The following is a 13224-nucleotide window of genomic DNA, read 5'->3' on the forward strand; positions in this document are numbered from 1 at the left end:
TGTTGATGGAGACGGAGCTTGGAGGAGCTCATGGGTCTGCAGGAGCATCTTATTTAACTCCAGAGCACCAGCTGTTGATGGAGACGGAGCTTGGAGGAGCTCATGGGTCTTCAGGACCGTCTTATTTAACTCCAGAGCACCAGCTGTTGATGGAGACGGAGCTTGGTGGAGCTCATGGGTCTGCAGGAGCATCTTATTTAACTCCAGAGCACCAGCTGTTGATGGAGACGGAGCTTGGAGGAGCTCATGGGTCTTCAGGACCGTCTTATTTAACTCCAGAGCACCCGCTGTTGATGGAGACGGAGCTTGGAGGAGCTCATGGGTCTTCAGGACCGTCTTATTTAACTCCAGAGCACCAGCTGTTGATGGAGACGGAGCTTGGAGGAGCTCATGGGTCTTCAGGACCGTCTTATTTAACTCCAGAGCACCCGCTGTTGATGGAGACGGAGCTTGGAGGAGCTCATGGGTCTTCAGGACCGTCTTATTTAACTCCAGAGCACCAGCTGTTGATGGAGACGGAGCTTGGAGGAGCTCATGGGTCTGCAGGAGCGTCTTATTTAACTCCAGAGCACCCGCTGTTGTTGGAGACGGAGCTTGGTGGAGCTCATGGGTCTTCAGGACCGTCTTATTTAACTCCAGAGCACCAGCTGTTGATGGAGACGGAGCTTGGTGGAGCTCATGGGTCTTCAGGACCGTCTTATTTAACTCCAGAGCACCCGCTGTTGATGGAGACGGAGCTTGGAGGAGCTCATGGGTCTGCAGGAGCGTCTTATTTAACTCCAGAACACCAGCTGTTGATGGAGACGGAGCTTGGAGGAGCTCATGGGTCTTCAGGACCGTCTTATTTAACTCCAGAGCACCCGCTGTTGATGGAGACGGAGCTTGGAGGAGCTCATGGGTCTTCAGGACCGTCTTATTTAACTCCAGAGCACCCGCTGTTGATGGAGACGGAGCTTGGAGGAGCTCATGGGTCTGCAGGAGCGTCTTATTTAACTCCAGAACACCAGCTGTTGATGGAGACGGAGCTTGGTGGAGCTCATGGGTCTGCAGGAGCGTCTTATTTAACTCCAGAGCACCCGCTGTTGATGGAGACGGAGCTTGGAGGAGCTCATGGGTCTGCAGGAGCGTCTTATTTAACTCCAGAGCACCAGCTGTTGATGGAGACGGAGCTTGGAGGAGCTCATGGGTCTTCAGGACCGTCTTATTTAACTCCAGAGCACCAGCTGTTGATGGAGACGGAGCTTGGAGGAGCTCATGGGTCTGCAGGAGCGTCTTATTTAACTCCAGAACACCAGCTGTTGATGGAGACGGAGCTTGGTGGAGCTCATGGGTCTTCAGGAGCGTCTTATTTAACTCCAGAGCACCAGCTGTTGATGGAGACGGAGCTTGGAGGAGCTCATGGGTCTTCAGGAGCGTCTTATTTAACTCCAGAGCACCAGCTGTTGTTGGAGACGGAGCTTGGAGGAGCTCATGGGTCTTCAGGAGCGTCTTATTTAACTCCAGAAAACCAGCTGTTGATGGAGACGGAGCTTGGAGGAGCTCATGGGTCTGCAGGAGCGTCTTATTTAACTCCAGAGCACCCGCTGTTGATGGAGACGGAGCTTGGTGGAGCTCATGGGTCTTCAGGAGCATCTTATTTAAGAGCACCCGCTGTTGAAGGAGACGGAGCTTGGAGGAGCTCATGGGTCTTCAGGAGCATCTTATTTAAGAGCACCCGCTGTTGAAGGAGACGGAGCTTGGAGGAGCTCATGGGTCTTCAGGAGCATCTTATTTAAGAGCACCCGCTGTTGAAGGAGACGGAGCTTGGAGGAGCTCATGGGTCTTCAGGACCGTCTTATTTAAGAGCACCCGCTGTTGATGGAGACGGAGCTTGGAGGAGCTCATGGGTCTTCAGGAGCATCTTATTTAAGAGCACCCGCTGTTGAAGGAGACGGAGCTTGGAGGAGCTCATGGGTCTTCAGGACCGTCTTATTTAACTCCAGAGCACCAGCTGTTAATGGAGACGGAGCTTGGAGGAGCTCATGGGTCTGCAGGAGCGTCTTATTCAACTCCAGAGCACCAGCTGTTGATGGAGACGGAGCTTGGAGGAGCTCATGGGTCTTCAGGAGCGTCTTATTTAACTCCAGAGCACCAGCTGTTGATGGAGACGGAGCTTGGAGGAGCTCATGGGTCTTCAGGAGCGTCTTATTTAACTCCAGAGCACCAGCTGTTGTTGGAGACGGAGCTTGGAGGAGCTCATGGGTCTTCAGGAGCATCTTATTTAAGAGCACCCGCTGTTGAAGGAGACGGAGCTTGGAGGAGCTCATGGGTCTTCAGGAGCATCTTATTTAAGAGCACCCGCTGTTGAAGGAGACGGAGCTTGGAGGAGCTCATGGGTCTTCAGGAGCATCTTATTTAAGAGCACCCGCTGTTGAAGGAGACGGAGCTTGGAGGAGCTCATGGGTCTTCAGGAGCATCTTATTTAAGAGCACCCGCTGTTGATGGAGACGGAGCTTGGAGGAGCTCATGGGTCTTCAGGAGCATCTTATTTAAGAGCACCCGCTGTTGAAGGAGACGGAGCTTGGAGGAGCTCATGGGTCTTCAGGACCGTCTTATTTAACTCCAGAGCACCAGCTGTTAATGGAGACGGAGCTTGGAGGAGCTCATGGGTCTGCAGGAGCGTCTTATTCAACTCCAGAGCACCAGCTGTTGATGGAGACGGAGCTTGGAGGAGCTCATGGGTCTTCAGGAGCGTCTTATTTAACTCCAGAGCACCAGCTGTTGATGGAGACGGAGCTTGGAGGAGCTCATGGGTCTTCAGGAGCGTCTTATTTAACTCCAGAGCACCAGCTGTTGTTGGAGACGGAGCTTGGAGGAGCTCATGGGTCTTCAGGAGCGTCTTATTTAACTCCAGAACACCAGCTGTTGATGGAGACGGAGCTTGGAGGAGCTCATGGGTCTGCAGGAGCGTCTTATTTAACTCCAGAACACCAGCTGTTGATGGAGACGGAGCTTGGAGGAGCTCATGGGTCTTCAGGAGCATCTTATTTAAGAGCACCCGCTGTTGAAGGAGACGGAGCTTGGAGGAGCTCATGGGTCTTCAGGACCGTCTTATTTAACTCCAGAGCACCAGCTGTTAATGGAGACGGAGCTTGGAGGAGCTCATGGGTCTGCAGGAGCGTCTTATTTAACTCCAGAGCACCAGCTGTTGATGGAGACGGAGCTTGGAGGAGCTCATGGGTCTGCAGGAGCGTCTTATTTAACTCCAGAACACCAGCTGTTGATGGAGACGGAGCTTGGAGGAGCTCATGGGTCTTCAGGAGCATCTTATTTAAGAGCACCCGCTGTTGAAGGAGACGGAGCTTGGAGGAGCTCATGGGTCTTCAGGACCGTCTTATTTAACTCCAGAACACCAGCTGTTGATGGAGACGGAGCTTGGAGGAGCTCATGGGTCTGCAGGACCGTCTTATTTAACTCCAGAGCACCAGCTGTTGATGGAGACGGAGCTTGGAGGAGCTCATGGGTCTTCAGGACCGTCTTATTTAACTCCAGAGCACCAGCTGTTGATGGAGACGGAGCTTGGAGGAGCTCATGGGTCTTCAGGACCGTCTTATTTAACTCCAGAGCACCAGCTGTTGATGGAGACGGAGCTTGGAGGAGCTCATGGGTCTTCAGGACCGTCTTATTTAACTCCAGAGCACCAGCTGTTGATGGAGACGGAGCTTGGAGGAGCTCATGGGTCTTCAGGACCGTCTTATTTAACTCCAGAGCACCAGCTGTTGATGGAGACGGAGCTTGGAGGAGCTCATGGGTCTTCAGGACCGTCTTATTTAACTCCAGAGCACCAGCTGTTGATGGAGACGGAGCTTGGAGGAGCTCATGGGTCTGCAGGAACGTCTTATTTAACTCCAGAGCACCAGCTGTTGATGGAGACGGAGCTTGGAGGAGCTCATGGGTCTGCAGGAGCGTCTTATTTAACTCCAGAGCACCCGCTGTTGATGGAGACGGAGCTTGGAGGAGCTCATGGGTCTGCAGGAACGTCTTATTTAACTCCAGAGCACCAGCTGTTGATGGAGACGGAGCTTGGAGGAGCTCATGGGTCTGCAGGAGCGTCTTATTTAACTCCAGAGCACCCGCTGTTGATGGAGACGGAGCTTGGAGGAGCTCATGGGTCTGCAGGAGCGTCTTATTTAACTCCAGAGCACCAGCTGTTGTTGGAGACGGAGCTTGGAGGAGCTCATGGGTCTTCAGGAGCGTCTTATTTAACTCCAGAGCACCAGCTGTTGTTGGAGACGGAGCTTGGAGGAGCTCATGGGTCTTCAGGAGCGTCTTATTTAACTCCAGAGCACCAGCTGTTGTTGGAGACGGAGCTTGGAGGAGCTCATGGGTCTGCAGGAGCGTCTTATTTAACTCCAGAGCACCAGCTGTTGTTGGAGACGGAGCTTGGAGGAGCTCATGGGTCTTCAGGAGCGTCTTATTTAACTCCAGAGCACCAGCTGTTGATGGAGACGGAGCTTGGAGGAGCTCATGGGTCTTCAGGACTGTCTTATTTAACTCCAGAGCACCAGCTGTTGATGGAGACGGAGCTTGGAGGAGCTCATGGGTCTGCAGGAGCGTCTTATTTAACTCCAGAGCACCAGCTGTTGATGGAGACGGAGCTTGGAGGAGCTCATGGGTCTTCAGGACCGTCTTATTTAACTCCAGAGCACCCGCTGTTGATGGAGACGGAGCTTGGAGGAGCTCATGGGTCTGCAGGAGCGTCTTATTTAACTCCAGAGCACCCGCTGTTGATGGAGACGGAGCTTGGAGGAGCTCATGGGTCTGCAGGAGCGTCTTATTTAACTCCAGAGCACCAGCTGTTGTTGGAGACGGAGCTTGGAGGAGCTCATGGGTCTTCAGGAGCGTCTTATTTAACTCCAGAGCACCAGCTGTTGTTGGAGACGGAGCTTGGAGGAGCTCATGGGTCTGCAGGAGCGTCTTATTTAACTCCAGAGCACCAGCTGTTGTTGGAGACGGAGCTTGGAGGAGCTCATGGGTCTTCAGGAGCGTCTTATTTAACTCCAGAGCACCAGCTGTTGATGGAGACGGAGCTTGGAGGAGCTCATGGGTCTTCAGGACTGTCTTATTTAACTCCAGAGCACCAGCTGTTGATGGAGACGGAGCTTGGAGGAGCTCATGGGTCTGCAGGAGCGTCTTATTTAACTCCAGAGCACCAGCTGTTGATGGAGACGGAGCTTGGAGGAGCTCATGGGTCTTCAGGACCGTCTTATTTAACTCCAGAGCACCCGCTGTTGATGGAGACGGAGCTTGGAGGAGCTCATGGGTCTTCAGGACCGTCTTATTTAACTCCAGAGCACCCGCTGTTGATGGAGACGGAGCTTGGAGGAGCTCATGGGTCTTCAGGAATCCTGGCTTGGATGGATTCCCTGCAGAGTTTTATAAGAACTTTTGGACTGTTTTAGGACATGACTACTTTGAGGTTTTGCTAAACTGCACTACAGAATGAATCCTTCCACGGGCTGTTTTAACACTATTACTAATTAGTATTACACTATTTTAAAACGCATTTAAAGAACTGGAGGCCTGTAGCAATTTTATGCTCAGAATACAAAATCTGTCTGGCCAACAGGTTAAATACAGTATTATATGAAATAATACACAAAGACCAGTCTTACTGTATAAAAGATCGATCCATCACAGATCATTTACATTTGGTACGGGACATGCTTGATTTTGCTTTTCAAAACAATATCAATATTGGGTTTCTGTCATTACATCAGGAAAAAGTTTTTGACAGAGTTGACCACACTTTTCTTTTTAATACTTTAAAGGCTTTTGGATTTGGGGATGTTTTTATCTTTAAGATTAAACTGCTATATTCTGAGGCTACGTGTAGAATGGTCCTCCTGTGGAGATCCGCAGAGGTATCCGGCAAGCGTGTCCTCTCTCGGGTCAGCTATACAGCTATTGAGCCTCTCTATGTAAATGAAGAGGACAGCTTACAGGTTTAAATGTTAGTACACTGGGTTTTAAAGAACTTACAAAACTCTCTGCATATGCAGATGACATTACACTGTTAATTAGTGGACAGAGTGAGGTCAGTCTCTAAAAGGAGCTCTAGCATGTTACGGGAAGGCTTCTTCGGCTAAAGTTAACGAGTACACGCTTTGGTCTTGGTCTGAATCTATGGTCTGAATACTCCATCACTCCCTGGTGGATTACAGTGGGGGAGAACAGGTCTTAAATATCTAGGGGTGTTTTAGGAGTAGACGGATATAAGAGACAAACCTGTGAGGGCTTAGTGGAGAAAGGTTGTGCTCGGGTGTCTCACTGTACACTGAAATATGTATTTGGTCTGTACTTGTACTCAATCTTTTGATCGAGATATACTTAAAAGTATAATTAAGTATTCAAAGTATACTTGGCTTGTGGTTGTGTTAACTCTTTTGATCGAGTAGCCTATTAAATATACTTTTTTTTACATAGTTTTTCATATACAGTCTTATGAAACTTACATTGTTTGAAAATATTGATTAGAATATTGATATAAAACAGATATGTTTCTAATTCTGCGTATCTGAATTTTTGCATAGGCTAGTCCACTGGTAGTGTATAGGAATTTACTCTAATTCTACTTTACTCTTTCCCCACCATTGACTGAATTTTCCAGCTATCCATGTTTTCACTGTTATACGGTAGGGGGCGTTATTATGACACATCTTCTAGTACAGAATCTCCAGATCAAAACACAGAAGCTGAAACAAGTGATAGAAGATTGCTCACTCAAATGTAAAATAACGTGATCATCAAACATTAAACAGCTTGTAAATCAAAACTGCTTAATGTTACCAAATGAAATGAAGCGTAACCCATGAAGAGAAAACGACTGTGAAGCTGTGGGGTGTTGGACTCGATCTGCTCCATCTGTGTTTGATCATCGTTCTGAATCTGATCCAGGCGTAGTCTTTGACAAAAATGTGATTTTCTCATTCTCATCAAAATGTTGCCTTTCTTTATGAAACTTACCGACATTCAAGTGTTGATTAAAAAGAATGCATGAAGCTAATAAAATGTTTTTAAAATTAAAGTACAGTTAAAGGTATTTTTCAAGTATAAAAAATAACATTTGAACAGTATAGGCCTACTGCAAGTGCAAAGAATATATAAATAGTAAACTATAAGTATAATGTTATGTTCACTTAAAGAAAACTTACAAGTATACTTGCAGTAAAACTACTAAACTAGTAGTTTACTGAGAGTACACTTCAGTGTGTACTTTCATAAACTAAAAAATGTACTACTTGTATTAAAATAGTAAACTACTTATAAGTTCACTTGTAGTACAGATGCATTACATATGAGAAACCTAGTTGTGTACTTAGTTTACTACTCTTACACTTATAGTACACTTAAACTTATACTTTTATATACTAAAAGTGGGCCAATTTAGTCCCAAGCAATATTGAAATAGTACACTTACTTACAAGTTTACTACAAGTACACATTGATATTAGCATACTTACTACATAAAGTCTACTTAAAAATATACTTGAACAGGGGCTTCCTGAAGCGCGCAACCTAAAGATGTGACAGCGCAGAGTGACGTACTTTCCGTGGTTTCTTACATCCAGAGGTATGTTGGATATACCATCCTGATAAAGACTTTGTTTAAGCAAAGGGGATTTTAATATATCCAATCACCAGCTAAAGACCGTCAGCAAAGGCGCAAATTTACGACTGTTTTGGGCAGATTTGGCTTTGATAACACATAACGGGTTGATTTAAAATGTACATTTCCTTAAACCTAGAGCTTCACTGTTCATTTTTGGCCTAAGGCCTTGTTGGCATGACTGGACGGTTTGGAAACTCCATCGAAAGTTAATGTTGTTCTATTGTGTCCATTATGCACCAGTAGAAATGTAATTTTGTATTGGATTATTTTTAAATTTTTATTTTTTTTATTTTTTTACCTGTCGGGCCCTGTTAACGCATGACTGGTTGGGTCTGAGATTTTGTTTATGTTGGTTAAGGTTACTCACATAAAGTGGAATATAAATAAGGTGCTAGATTGGACATTTATGGAATGCGTACTATATTTGATTACAGTTAAGATTAGCGGCAACATGTTATTCTGTCATTAATATAGTTTTTGTGGGACTCGGTCTCACGAGGTAAGCTTTGTTATGTTGTGCGATAATGTACGGCTGGGGGAGTATGCAGCCTTGCGTTTGGGGAGAGGCCAGCAATGGGGTTTGTGAATGATGTGTTTGATTTTGTGTTCTTGTATTTTCTGTTGTTTTCATGTTTTTTATTATTGGTTTTAATTGCACAATGTCTAAACAGAGATCTGTCACTTGTGAAAAGGCTTTACGATCAGGTTGTTTCTAGGCAGGCTGCTGTCAGGTCATTTCAGATGCTAGAATATGGCGGGCAGGCACTAAATTTGGGGCGGGCAAACACTAAATTTACGAACTGGAATATCAAAGGGCTTAACCACCCAGTAAAGCGTAGTAAGGTGTTTTCTCATTTATCAAAGCTGCAAACAGACATAGCATTCTTAACCGAGACACACCTGCTTGATAAGGATCACTCCAGACTTAAGATCGGGGGCTTTTCCCAGATTTTTCACTCCAAATTTAACGCTAAATGCCGTGGTGCGGCCATTCTCATCCACAGGGAAGTGCAATTTGTACAGACAAATACGATTCAAGATAAAGACGGTCGGTTTATTATTGTTCAAGGACATTTATTTAATTTACCAGTCACCAATTGGTCCTCGGGGGATATTTAAACTGTGTTCTGGATCCCACTATGGACCGTTCTACGGCTGTACCGAGAACACTTAGTAAATCAGCAGAGACTATTAACGCTTTTCTCCAAGCGTATGGGGTGATTGATGCATGGAGATATAGAAATCCGGTTTCTAGACAGTATTCTTTTTTTTTCCCAGTGCATAATTCGTATTCCAGGATAGACTATTTTTTGCTGGACAAGAAACTCCTCCCCCTGCTGAGGTCTAGTGAATATGATAGTATCGTTATCTCTGACCATAGCCCAGTAACAATGGTGCTCTGCGTTCCAGATAACGAGCCTCCACAACGCAACTGGAGACTTAACCCACGTCTTTTGTCTGATGAAGATTTTGTTAACTTCCTATCCGCCCAAACTGACTTCTTTCTAGAAACAAACCAATCACCAGACACGAGCCACTCGAACCTGTGGGAGGCAATGAAAGCATATTTACGTGGTCAGATAATACCTTATAATGTAAGCATGAACAGAAGACGGTCAGCACGCCTTAATGAGTTGATCTCTTTGATAAAGGATGTTGATCATAAAAATTCTGAAGCTCCATCTGCGGCTCTTTGTAAAGAGAGAATAGGTTTGTTAACAGAATTCGATACTCTCTCATCTGGAGAAGCTGAGGAGCTTTATCTTAAATCTCGTCAAGAATTTTACGAGCATGGGGAACGAGCCAGCAAACTACTAAGCCATCAGCTAAGGCAATCCGCAGAGGCTGGATTTATAGCAGAGATTAACACTCCAGAAGGGATAACCACAGATCAAAAAAGCATAAATAAACAATTCAGAAAATTTTATGAAGACCTCTATGCCACTGAAGATTGTGATAGCACTAAGTTAGCTCAGTTTTTCGATGGTCTCGAGATTCCAACCGTAGGCCGACAAGACAGGGCAGATCTTGATAGTAACATTTCAGCAGCCGAAATTGATCGGGCAATTAAAAAAATGAAGAGCGGTAAAGCTCCGGGGCCGGATGGCTTCCCTATTGAATTTTTTTTTTAATTCTCATTTAAACTAACCCCTCTTTTAAAAAATGTATATACCGAGGCATTGGAGCGCAAGACTCTCCCTCCCACAATGACCCAGGCCACTATCTCAGTCCTTCTTAAGAAAGGAAAGGACCCTCTGAAATGTGAGTCATTTCGGCCTGTGAGTCTACTCTGCTGCGATTACAAAATCTTGACCAAGGTTCTGGCTAGTAGATTGGAGTCTGTTATGCATACAGTGATACATCCAGATCAGACTGACTTTATTACTGGGCGGCAGCTTTTTGGCAACATACGAAGGCTTTTTAATACTCTTTACTCCCCGGAAACTCCACCTACAGCAGAGGTTTTGCTCTCCCTCGATGCTCACAAAGCGTTTGACCGGATTGAGTATGAGTATCTTTTTGCAACTCTGGGGAGGTTTGGTTTTGGACCGGCTATTTGTTCGTGGATAAGGATCCTGTATGCTACCCCGCAGGCCATAGGTAGGGGAACAAGACAGGGCTGTCCATTGAGCCCACTTCTGTTTGACCTCGCCACTGAACCACTAGCGGTTGCACTTAGGAGTGCCGAGGAGCTCACGGGTGTTGTCAGGGGGGGCCAAAATCACAAACTGTCTCTATATGCGGACGACCTGATACTGTACCTGTCCGATCCTTGCACCTCTATTCCTAAGGCATTAGAAATTATCTCTAACTTTGGAGAGATTTCAGGCTACAGAATCAACCTTACTAAGAGTTTGCTCTTCCCTATTAACGACCAGGCTCGACGGATGTCTTTTGAGGCATATCAACTAAAAGAAACTCGCGACACTTTTACCTATCTTGGCGTTTCAGTAACCAGCAAATACAGGGATTTATTCAAGCATAACTTTAAACCAGCCCTGGAAAGGGCCAAACAGGACCTGTCCCGTTGGTCAGCGCTGCCTATATCGCTTGCTGGCAGGGTTAATTCTGTCAAGATGATAATTATGCCCAGGTTCTTATTTTTGTTTCATACAATACCTGTTTTTATCCCAAAGTCTTTTTTTCAAAGAGCTAGATAAATCTATATCTACCTTTATCTGGAACAAGACCATCCCACGAATAAGGAGGTCACATCTGGAGAAACAGAAAGAGGCGGGAGGCTTAGCACTACCAAATTTCTTACAATATTACTGGGCAGCTAATATTTATAAATTAACATACTGGGTCTCTGCGTCTTACGAGGGGGGTGGACCTGTATGGGTTGAAATGGAACAACATTCCGCTCATCCGGTGTCCCTCCCTTCTTTAGTATGTGCGCCATTGCCACTCAGTTAGCAGCGCCTTACAAATAATCTTATTGTGAGTGGCTCACTTTGAATATGGTCCCGATTCAGGACCCACTTCAAACATAGACAGGCTATGTCCTCTCTCCCAATCTCGGCCAACGCACTCTTCCCACCCTCACTCATGGATACAGCATTTAAGTCATGGTTCAGGAATGGTCTGAAACGGGTGAAGGATCTTTTTAAGGATGGTGTGTTCATGTCATTTGAGCAGCTGGTAAATGAGTATAATATCCCCAGTTCGCATTATTTCAGGTATCAGGAGGTGCGTGTCTTTGTTCGGAAACATTTCCCTTCCTTTCCGTTACTCTCGTCAAATAACTGGATAGAGGAGTGGTTGGAGGGGGATCTAAATCAAGGAGGAGGAGTGAGCAGATTATATGAGGATATTCAGATGATCGCCTCTCCGTCACTTAGTCATATTAGGGCAGGACTAGGATTTAGATTGCCGGACGACTCCTGGCAAAGTGCAATTAAGAGAATACATTCAACTTCGATTTGTATCAGACATGGTTTGCTGCAGTTTAAGGTGCTCCACAGGCTTCATTTATCTAGGAGTAAGCTTGCCAGGATATATCCAGATGTCGACCCGACTTGCTCCCGATGCCGTCAGGCTCCGGCTACCCTCTATCATATGTTCTGGGCTTGCCCAAAGTTGATACAGTTTTGGTCTTTAATTTTTGACACTTTATCTTACATTTGTGACAGAGAGATAAGCCCTGCTCCTGAAATCGCAATATGTGGTGTGACCCCTGCTGGGATGGCGATATCTGGTGCACAATCAGACGCCATTGCGTGTTCATCTCTATTGGCCAGACGTCTTATTTTGCGCAGTTGGAAGTCAGATATGCCTCCCACACACAGGCGCTGGGTTGAGGATGTAATGGCACACTTGAAACTTGAGAAGTTGAAACACACGATCAGGGGTTCAACCCAGAGACTTTATACGGTCTGGCAGCCATTTCTGGATTATTTTAACTTACAATTTCCTGCTGGAAACACTGGGACATAATTGATTCACAGGCTCTGTAACTCTGTAACGTGTCAGTTTATCTTTTTTTTTTTTTTTTGGTTATTGTCATTTATTATTGTGTATGTTGGGGTTGCTGTATGGGGACTTGTTAATTGTTTTATAAGTGTTTACAATTCAAAACCCAATAAAAATATTTGAATAATAAAAATATACTTGAACATTACTTAAGTATACTTAATAAAATGAACTTGAAGTATACTTCTTTTTTGTAAGGGCAGGACTATAGGCTGGCTTTAGTCGTCTGGTGGGGAGGATAAAACGTTGTCAAAATGATTCCAGTCGCGGATACGCGGAAGCGATAAAGATTCTGTATTATGAGTTTTTAAGGCCAGACAAGTAATTTGGTGAGGCCAATTTGTAAAGAAAGACTACACGCCTGCGCACATACATATTCAAACACGCATATCTAAACACGTGATACGCATGTGCAACGTCAGCGTTTCACAGATTCAGGTTTTTGAAGTTTGCGCAGAGATAACCTTTTTTTTCAAAAATGTTCACCGCCTGCTCTGTGGATCCTGTTTCAGAGTGTGTGTTCTCGAGCCCCAAACACTTGTGTGTGTGAATGAACGGCCAGAACACATTAAAGTTTCTGTTTCCTGTGAGAGCGGTGTGTGTTAGCGGGCCCTGAGTTAATAACTAATGATCTTTACAACGGAAGTGAATCAATCAAACTAACTTTATCTGGACAATAACTTTATTCTAGAGATGCTGTAAAGCCTAAACACTCTCTGTTACTGTAATCTCCTGTTATCACTGTAAAGCTGCTGTGGAACAGTGTGTATTGTTAAAGCGCTGTGTAAATGAAGGAGACTGGACTTGAGGAGGAAACCTCTACTCTCCCAGAACCGGCTTCTTCAGCAGACACTGGGATATAGCAGGAGACGGAGGGGGGCCTGCTTTCTTTAAGACCCCCAGTGGGAACCTTTCAGCAACACTGGGAAACAGCTTCTTATGTACGGTGTGTGAAAGAGTCACATCTGCACTCGCTTCCCCAGGGCTGCCGTGGAGAACAGGTCTGAGACCTGCCGTGAGGAGAAGATCCACAGCTGCCCGTCCCGGTGCAGGACACAGGGTTCATTTGATTTGAACTGTTTTAGGTTAAAGCCATTATT

Source organism: Squalius cephalus (assembly GCF_949319135.1).
Source record: "Squalius cephalus genome assembly, chromosome: 20".
NCBI classification, from domain to species: domain Eukaryota; kingdom Metazoa; phylum Chordata; class Actinopteri; order Cypriniformes; family Leuciscidae; genus Squalius; species Squalius cephalus.